This window comes from Phyllostomus hastatus, unplaced genomic scaffold (genome assembly GCF_019186645.2).
Source record: "Phyllostomus hastatus isolate PE091 unplaced genomic scaffold, TTU_PhHast_1.1 phas_scaffold_182, whole genome shotgun sequence".
NCBI classification, from domain to species: domain Eukaryota; kingdom Metazoa; phylum Chordata; class Mammalia; order Chiroptera; family Phyllostomidae; genus Phyllostomus; species Phyllostomus hastatus.
In genome coordinates, this window is record NW_025334013.1 from 14166444 (window position 1) to 14173778 (window position 7335).

Consider the following 7335-nt stretch of genomic DNA (forward strand, 5'->3'; position numbering starts at 1 on the left):
AAACACAATTCTTTCCCCAAGGTCATTCATGTCAGCGAAGGTGCGACGGAGAATCTGCAAGCAGCCTCTGTCTTTCTGGAGATCGCACTGCAGCGTTTTGGGGGCATCTATGCCCTTCCCCTCTCCCACCCTCCAGTGTGAGCACTAGTCTCGGCATTTCCGAAACAAGCCACAACAAGCTCTGCAGTGTTAGGAAAGGGGCTGACGATGAAGAAACAGATGCTCCCAAGCAGGAGAGTCTCTCTCGGCTCACAGAGCCTCCTCCAAGGTTATTAACAGAAACCGCAGGCACCTCACAGAGCGCTAAACCGGGCTCGGCACCCCTCGCCGGGCCGCTCCGGGGCGCCGGGTTCCCTGCAGGAAACCTCCGAAGCCCGAAGCCACCGGCCCCAGAAACCGCACTTCATTCCTGCGCTTCGGGAAGCCATGGCTCCTTCCCGGCCCGGGCAGGGGTGGGGGAGCGCAAGGAGGCGGGCCGCGTGCGCTGCGGAAAGTTCACCGCTGCGGCGGCGGCGGCGGCGGCGGGCGGGGGTCGGCCCCGGCCCAGCTCGCCCGCGTCCCCTGCAGATTCCACCATTAATTAGTCCTCAGGACTGTCTACTGGCAACTTAAACAAAGCGAATGCCTCAAATTCCTTCCCGGCCCGGCGGTCTGGCTGTGAGACCAGCAAACGCCGGGACCGCGGGCCGGCGAGGCGGGCCGACAGCTGCGGCGGCGGCGGGACCCCTCCCCGTCTAGCCCGCGCCCCGCAGCCCGGTCGCGCAGCCGGTCCCGCACGCCGGCCCGAGCCCTCCCAGACCTCCCTCCTCCTCCTCCTCCTCGGGAGCTCCCGGGCTCTTCCTGTAAGATCACTTCCTTCCTCCCCGGGTGCCCGCGGGCCCCGCGCAGCCCCCTCCCCGGCGGCCCCGGCCCCGGCCCCCCGCCCCGCCGCTCCCCGCCCCCACCGGGCCCGGCGCGCTCTCCGCTCGAATCCCAAACTCGACCCTAAAACTCTTCCTCCGCTCCCCCCATAAAACATCCCCTCAGCTCCCTGCTCCAAACATTTCTCCTTAGATTCTCGTTCCCACCGCGAAGTCTCTGAAAACCTTCCCTCCCCCTTCAAAAACTCCAAAAACATTCTCAAGGTCTCGCTCACGAAGGTCTCCCCTTCAGAGCTCTTCCTCCAGAATTCCACTCAAACTTTCCCCCCACCTCAAGTCCACACACCCCCAAGCCCTCCCCCGGGTGCGCCCGTCCGATCTGCCCCATCGCCCCCGGGCGCCCCGACTCCTCCGCGGGGCAGGTAATCCACTCCGGGCGCCGACCTCTCTCCTCGCCCGGCCGCCCTGGCCTCCCGCACCGCGCTCCCGCCGCCCCGCCACGGACCCCTCACCTCGGCGACTCCGGCCCACGCTCCCGCCAGCCGAAGGCTCCAGCGATCCGGTCCCAGCGGCCGGCGCCTCCTCCGGCTCCCCGGGACTGACAATGAGGGGCGGTCCCAGAGGCTGACGTCAGCGTTCCTTAAGGCGGGGTCTGTGGTGAGGGGTGGGGCTGGCCTGTTCGCCCCGCCCCCTCCGTCGTTTTATCCCCTTCCCAGGACTTGGACTCCGCCAAGTTGTAAACGCGGTGGGAAATCAAAATGGGAGACAAGATATCCTGCATTCAAGAAAAGGCATTCTCTGAGGGGTTGTGAGGATTAAGTGAGATAATCCACGTAAAGGTGTTTAGCCCTGGGCCTGGTATGGAGTAATCGCTCAACAAATACTATTTCTATTACTCAGCAAATGTGGAAAAGGAGCTCTGCTTAGACTAAGGAGGCATGAGTTTCCGTCCCCAGCTCTGCTATTAATTCATTGTATGATCCTAGACAAGTCCTTTCCCATCCCTCACTTTCAACTTCTTTAAAACGGAAAGGAAGGAGAGCCAAATAATCTCAAGAGTCCCTCCAATAATTCTGTAACACGTTTCCTGTGGATCTGGACCTACAGCCCAGAGAGATGGGGAGGGGAGCTTTTGAAGGTAGCCCAAGACCCACACCCAGCGTGGTACAGGACACGGCCAGAGACACTCTCCTGGGAGATGCCCTCCCACGTACTGGCACAGAGCAGCATTCACAAGCCAGGGCATAGATACTCTGAGGGCTGCTTCCTCTCTGACTGCAGCAGCACAGCTGGTCTCTTGAGACATCTCTTGTGTAAGTTCCTTATTGCCTATGTAATAAAGTCAAAATCCCTGGCCTGGTCTGATCTCTTCCTACCTTTGCGCGCGCGCGCACACACACACACACACACACACACAGTAGAGTTTATCCAAACTTCCTCTAGCACACCCACTGCTTTCCCACATCTGCCCCATTGCTCATTCTCTTCCCTTGCTGTCTCATCTCAACATATCCTAGTTTTCCCCGGCCAGAAGTCGACCCTCCCTGCTCGGAATGTCCGGGGCATTGTGTTTAACTCTCATGCATTCATGAACACATTTTCAACTTGGATCAAATTGATCTTCCTTTTGTTTCTTAGCACTTCCTCCCTCCCTTGATGTCAGAGCCCACACACGTTCCACAAACTATGTAGTTGTCATTCTTATTTTTGTTATTATTATTATCATCAATATTTTTTCTAGCTTGTAATATCACATAGCACCCCTAGTGGTGATCTGCCTAGTCATTAGATAGTGGGAGACTCCTACATCCTGAAAGTGGCCCTGCAGAGGTCTGGGGTTGGAACAGGCAACCAACGCTCCAGTTTCTAGACCCCAGGGGGATGCTACACAGTCACATCTGACACCCCAGGGTATCTCTGTCACTTGGCACTCCTCAAAGGTGGGGACAGCAGTGAGTTTTCTCTGCAAATTCTTTGCAGCAGAGCTGACCCATTTCTCCCTCATGCCTTTCTCCTCTCACTTTCCTTACAGAGCGATGGATCTGTGTTAAACTGCCCTTGGCATCTCCGCAGTCCTCCAGGAGGACTGCAGCGAGGCACTGGGCGTTTCCAGAGTACTGGCCTGCGGGAAGAGGGAACGGGCTTTGGGATTCTGATTAATTTCCTGCTCTGCGGACAGGCAAATGGCTGTCCTGAAATGCCTGGGCTGATCCTCAAGGGCCCCGAACAAATTAAGGCTTATTTTTAGAATAGGAAATTCAAAAATGCTACTTCCCATGAAAAGCAGGCATGCCCACAGGATTGCTGCAGACAGAAAAAGGGACTTTTATTGAGTCCATCCTTTGCCCTGATTCTGATTACAAGCACTGCAAACCCATGGAAGAGAGAACGTAGGACTTAAGGGGAGGTTCTGAAGACAGAACTACCTCCCCAAGATCCACGATCTCATCAATCGCTTATTCATTCATTCACACCAAAGCTTTGTCACAGGACAGATCAGGGTTCAAATCTCAGCTCCACCACTTACCAGTTTGTAACCTGGGACTTCCGAGTCTCTGTTCCTCAGTTTCTCATCTGAAAAGTGGGAATAAAAATAGTACCTATCTCCTATGGTGGCCATGAGAATTAAATGAAATAGCATGTGAATGAGCTTAGTTCAAAGCCTGGCACCTAGTTCGTACCAGTATGTGGTGGCTGCTATTACTATTTCCAGATGTCCTCCCTGTAAGGCCTCTCATGAGCTGTCCTCTGGGCTGCAGGGCTAACTAATAGTCCTGAGCTCAAGGAGCTCAACTGTAAAAGGAGTGAGGTAGATTTTCACGAACAGGGAAGGAAATGTATGTAGCCCTGGCTGGTGTGGCTAAGTGGGTTGAGAATTGCTCCGCAAACTCCAAAGATCACCAGTTTGATTCCATTCAGGGCACACGCCTAGGTTGCAGGCCAGGTCCCCAGTTGGGGGGCGTGTGCAAGGCAACTGATCTGATTCATGTGATGGATGTTTTTCTCACACACTGATGTTTCTCTCCCTCTCTTTCTCCCTCCCTCCCCCTCTCTCTAAAAATAAATAAATAAAATCATTAAAATAAAAAAAAGAAAAGAAAAGAAAAAGTATCTAGTGGGTATTGTTAAACAATGAGAGTAAGTTGCAGAATTACAAGTGTAGTAGGATCCCGTGATTATAACTTTAATATATGCTTAATGCATGTATACAATATAGAGAACTAAATAGGAGGCTTTCACCTTTTTTTCTTACTTTTTAATTGTGCTTTTCTGCATGTGCATGTGTAGCAGGAACTCAGGAACTGTTCTTACTCCCTTTGTATTGAATTTATTGAGGTGACAATGCTACGCAGCAGGAACTTCCCAAAAAGACTCTACTAGATGCTGAGAGGGAAGGAAGGGCCTGAAAACACAGCTACCAGCCCCATCAGCAGTGGATACCTGAATCACAGCAAGTGCCACAGGTCACATCTCGCTCTTCACGCCATTGCAGGGAAAGCGGCTACCCAGAAACCCTCACCTTCTACCCACTCCCGCTCCTCAGCCCTTAGCTGCACTTGAGCCTTCAACGCTACAGCCAGAGGCAGGACTCCTAACAGAACTCCCAGGATCCATGGCAAAGCCAGGAGGAGATACTTGTAAGCAGGAAAAAGTTTTTCTGCTCCCTGTCCCCTGCCCTTCCCCACCTCCCAAAGAATAACAACATGTCAGCTTCTTGTGCCTGCTGGGCCTAAATCTGCACTTTCCTTTTCCTCATTATATCTTTGTGCAATTTAAATTTTTTAAATATTTTATTTTATGTTATTAGAGAGAGGGGAAGGGAGGAGAAAAATGAGGATGAGAAACACTGACGTGAGAAAGAAACACTGATTGGTTGCCTTCCCTATGCACTCCAGGGGATGGAACTCGCAACCCAGGCATGTTGCCCCCACCGGGAATTGAACTGGCAAACTTTGGGTTTGAGGGACGATGCCCAACAAACTGAGCCACACCGGCCAAGGCTGCAAATTAAATTTTTTATAAGGAGGTTCTATTACTTAGTCATCAGGAAAAGGGAGTTGGTTCGCAAACAATAAAGTATAATATTGTGGTTGAGGCCGGTGCTAAGGCTCACAGGACTCGTAGAAAGTGAAAGTGGAAAGGGACAAAATCACGCTAAATTCCCCCTGCTGTCCCCCAAAAGTCGTGATTTTAAGTCAACTCACATTTCAGGCCACCCACCAATGCCTATATTTCATTCATTCATTCAACAAACATTCATACCTCCTTTGCTATAAAACAATCATCGTACTGGACACTTTATAGTTACTACCCCATACAGATTATGGGGCTAGGAAAACAACACTCAAGGAAGTAAAGTAACTTGCTCAAAGTCTCACATCTAGTGGGATCCAAACCAAGACCTCGACAACATCAAAGCCCAATTCCTGAAGGACGTGGGCTGAATTACAAAGCCAGTGAGCTGTGCATTCAGGCAACCATGATGGCCTGGGTGGCCTTGGGCAAGTCACTGAACTCTTCTCAGCAGCGAGTTCCCCATCGCTAGCGGATGAGGGCATACCTGGATATTTTATATAAGTTAAGCGCTTTGTAAGTTGCAACGCGTAACACAAAAGGTCCTTTGGTCAGCTCTTCCAGGACTGTCTCACTCATCTTAGGGTCTCTTGGTGCTTTCCTCATTACTGTGTATCCCCGTTAGGGTTTACCCACCCCCGCCCCGGCCCCCACGCCCATTAAAGCATTTAGGAGAGTCTTCCTTGCATGAACTCATGTTATTCCCCACACTAGCCTGGGGCCTCCTCAAGCACGGGAGTGATGTTTGTTCACTTCTGACCCGTCTGCCCCCAGTGCAGTGTCTGCCATGCATCCCACCATTCCTTTACTCCTTTATTTCATAACAAATGCCTGAGAGCCTAAGATGTGCCAGGCACCACACAAACTGTAAGACAGCAAAGGTCTGGAGAGACAAGACAACATGAAACATAATTAATTACTTCATAACAATTGCATTAAGTGCCAACAAGTTATCAAGCCAGGTGCTACGAGGTCTTCGGGGATACAGAGTGGGGACCTAACTCAATCCGGGACACAGGGAAGTCTTCCTAAAGGAGGTGGCCTTGAGGCTCAGAGAGGTTAAGAAATTTACGCAAGGTCACACAGCTGGTAAGGGGGAAAGCTGGGATTTTTAACCCAGAATGCCTGACTCCATTGCCCCTGTTCCACCCACTAAACAACACTCCTTTTATCTCTTCCATCTTATACTTCCCTGGCTCTTATTCATGAGAGGGGAGCAAAGTCTATCTAACACTGACTGCTCCGATGCAATGCCTTTCCTAGCTTTGGGGTTTAGGGGCCCCCTTTGAGAATCTGATGAAATCCATGAAACCTCTCCCATAAACTCAGTATATAAAATGCACAAAAGTCATGCCTGCAATTTCAGTGGGTTCATAGGCATCCTGAGGCCCAACTTTAGAACTCGAACCGTGGAGGATCATAGGACCTTAGAGTGAGATTCTCAGAGCCTCAGAGAGAGACACCAGGGCCTCATGGGGACCTCAAATCCCCAGACACGCCCCAGGATCCTACAGAAAGATTTTCAAGATCCAAGAGAAAGATCCTGGGAGAGGCTCCAAGTCCTCCAGAGTAACAGCAGGGCCCTGCAGAGATGCTCTCAAGATGCCATTGACGTGAAGGAACCTCAGGCTCTCTTACAGCAGGGAGGAACCTGCAGGCCTTGGGAAGCTGTGGCTCGTGACCCTTTTTGGGTCACTGGCACCTTTGAATCGCTGAAGAAAGCAGCAACACACAACACGCTACACACAAAACCAAGGGGTTTACCGACCTCTGGGAGGCCATCAATAGCCCCCAGATTCTGACCTCCTGTCCTGGAACTTCCACAAGAACCTGACCCCCCTGAACCCTCAAGAAGCTGCATCAGGACCACAGACTCAAGGCACAAACTTTAGAGTCCAGACAGAGCACGGGTTGATCCTGGCTCTGTTGTTTTCTAGCCATGACCTTGGACCACTCACCTACAAACCCTCAGGCCTCAGCATGTCATCTCCCAAAAAGAGAGGGTTGGACACCTCTCCCTCACCAGCCCAGCCCCAGGGGCGTGGGCTCCACGCCGGAGGGCGATGGCGCCTGTAGGACCCAAGCTCTCTGCTCCGACCGGCCGCCCAGGGATCGGGCTGCAGCGCTTCCACGAAATACTACTGGGCAGAATGCGCCAGGAGCGCGGGCGGGCGGAGGGGGGAGGGCGGTGCGTTTGCCGCAGTGACAGCTCCGCGCCGCAGCCGCCGCCGGCCTGGGAAGCCGGCGGGGCGGCGAGCTCTCGGCCTTTCCCACCCACCCGGCAGGGCGTTCCCGCCAGCCGGCTTCCTGCAGTCGAGGACGGGGGAGGAGGGACGGCGCTGAGGGGCCGCGGGGCCTGGCAGGCCTGGTTCCTGGCTTTCTCTCCGCGTTTCCTGAGCAG

The 7335-nt window shown here is 53.0% G+C and overlaps 1 protein-coding gene across 9 annotated transcripts in view; it reads right to left on the reverse strand.

Moving 5' to 3' along the window:
- LUZP1 (leucine zipper protein 1) overlaps positions 1-7108 on the reverse strand; it is an 87702-nt gene extending 80594 nt beyond the window's left edge. For 3 of the 9 annotated variants that reach the window (XM_045858495.1, XM_045858487.1, XM_045858493.1), the window contains exon 1: positions 1373-1439. The gene's annotated coding sequence lies outside the window, so the exon portion shown is untranslated. Of the gene's footprint in view, positions 1-1372; positions 1458-6892 lie in introns of those variants that run through there. The other 6 variants (XM_045858494.1, XM_045858491.1, XM_045858496.1 and 3 more) reach the window with 5 other exon arrangements.
- Between the last annotated feature and the right edge of the window lie 227 nt (positions 7109-7335).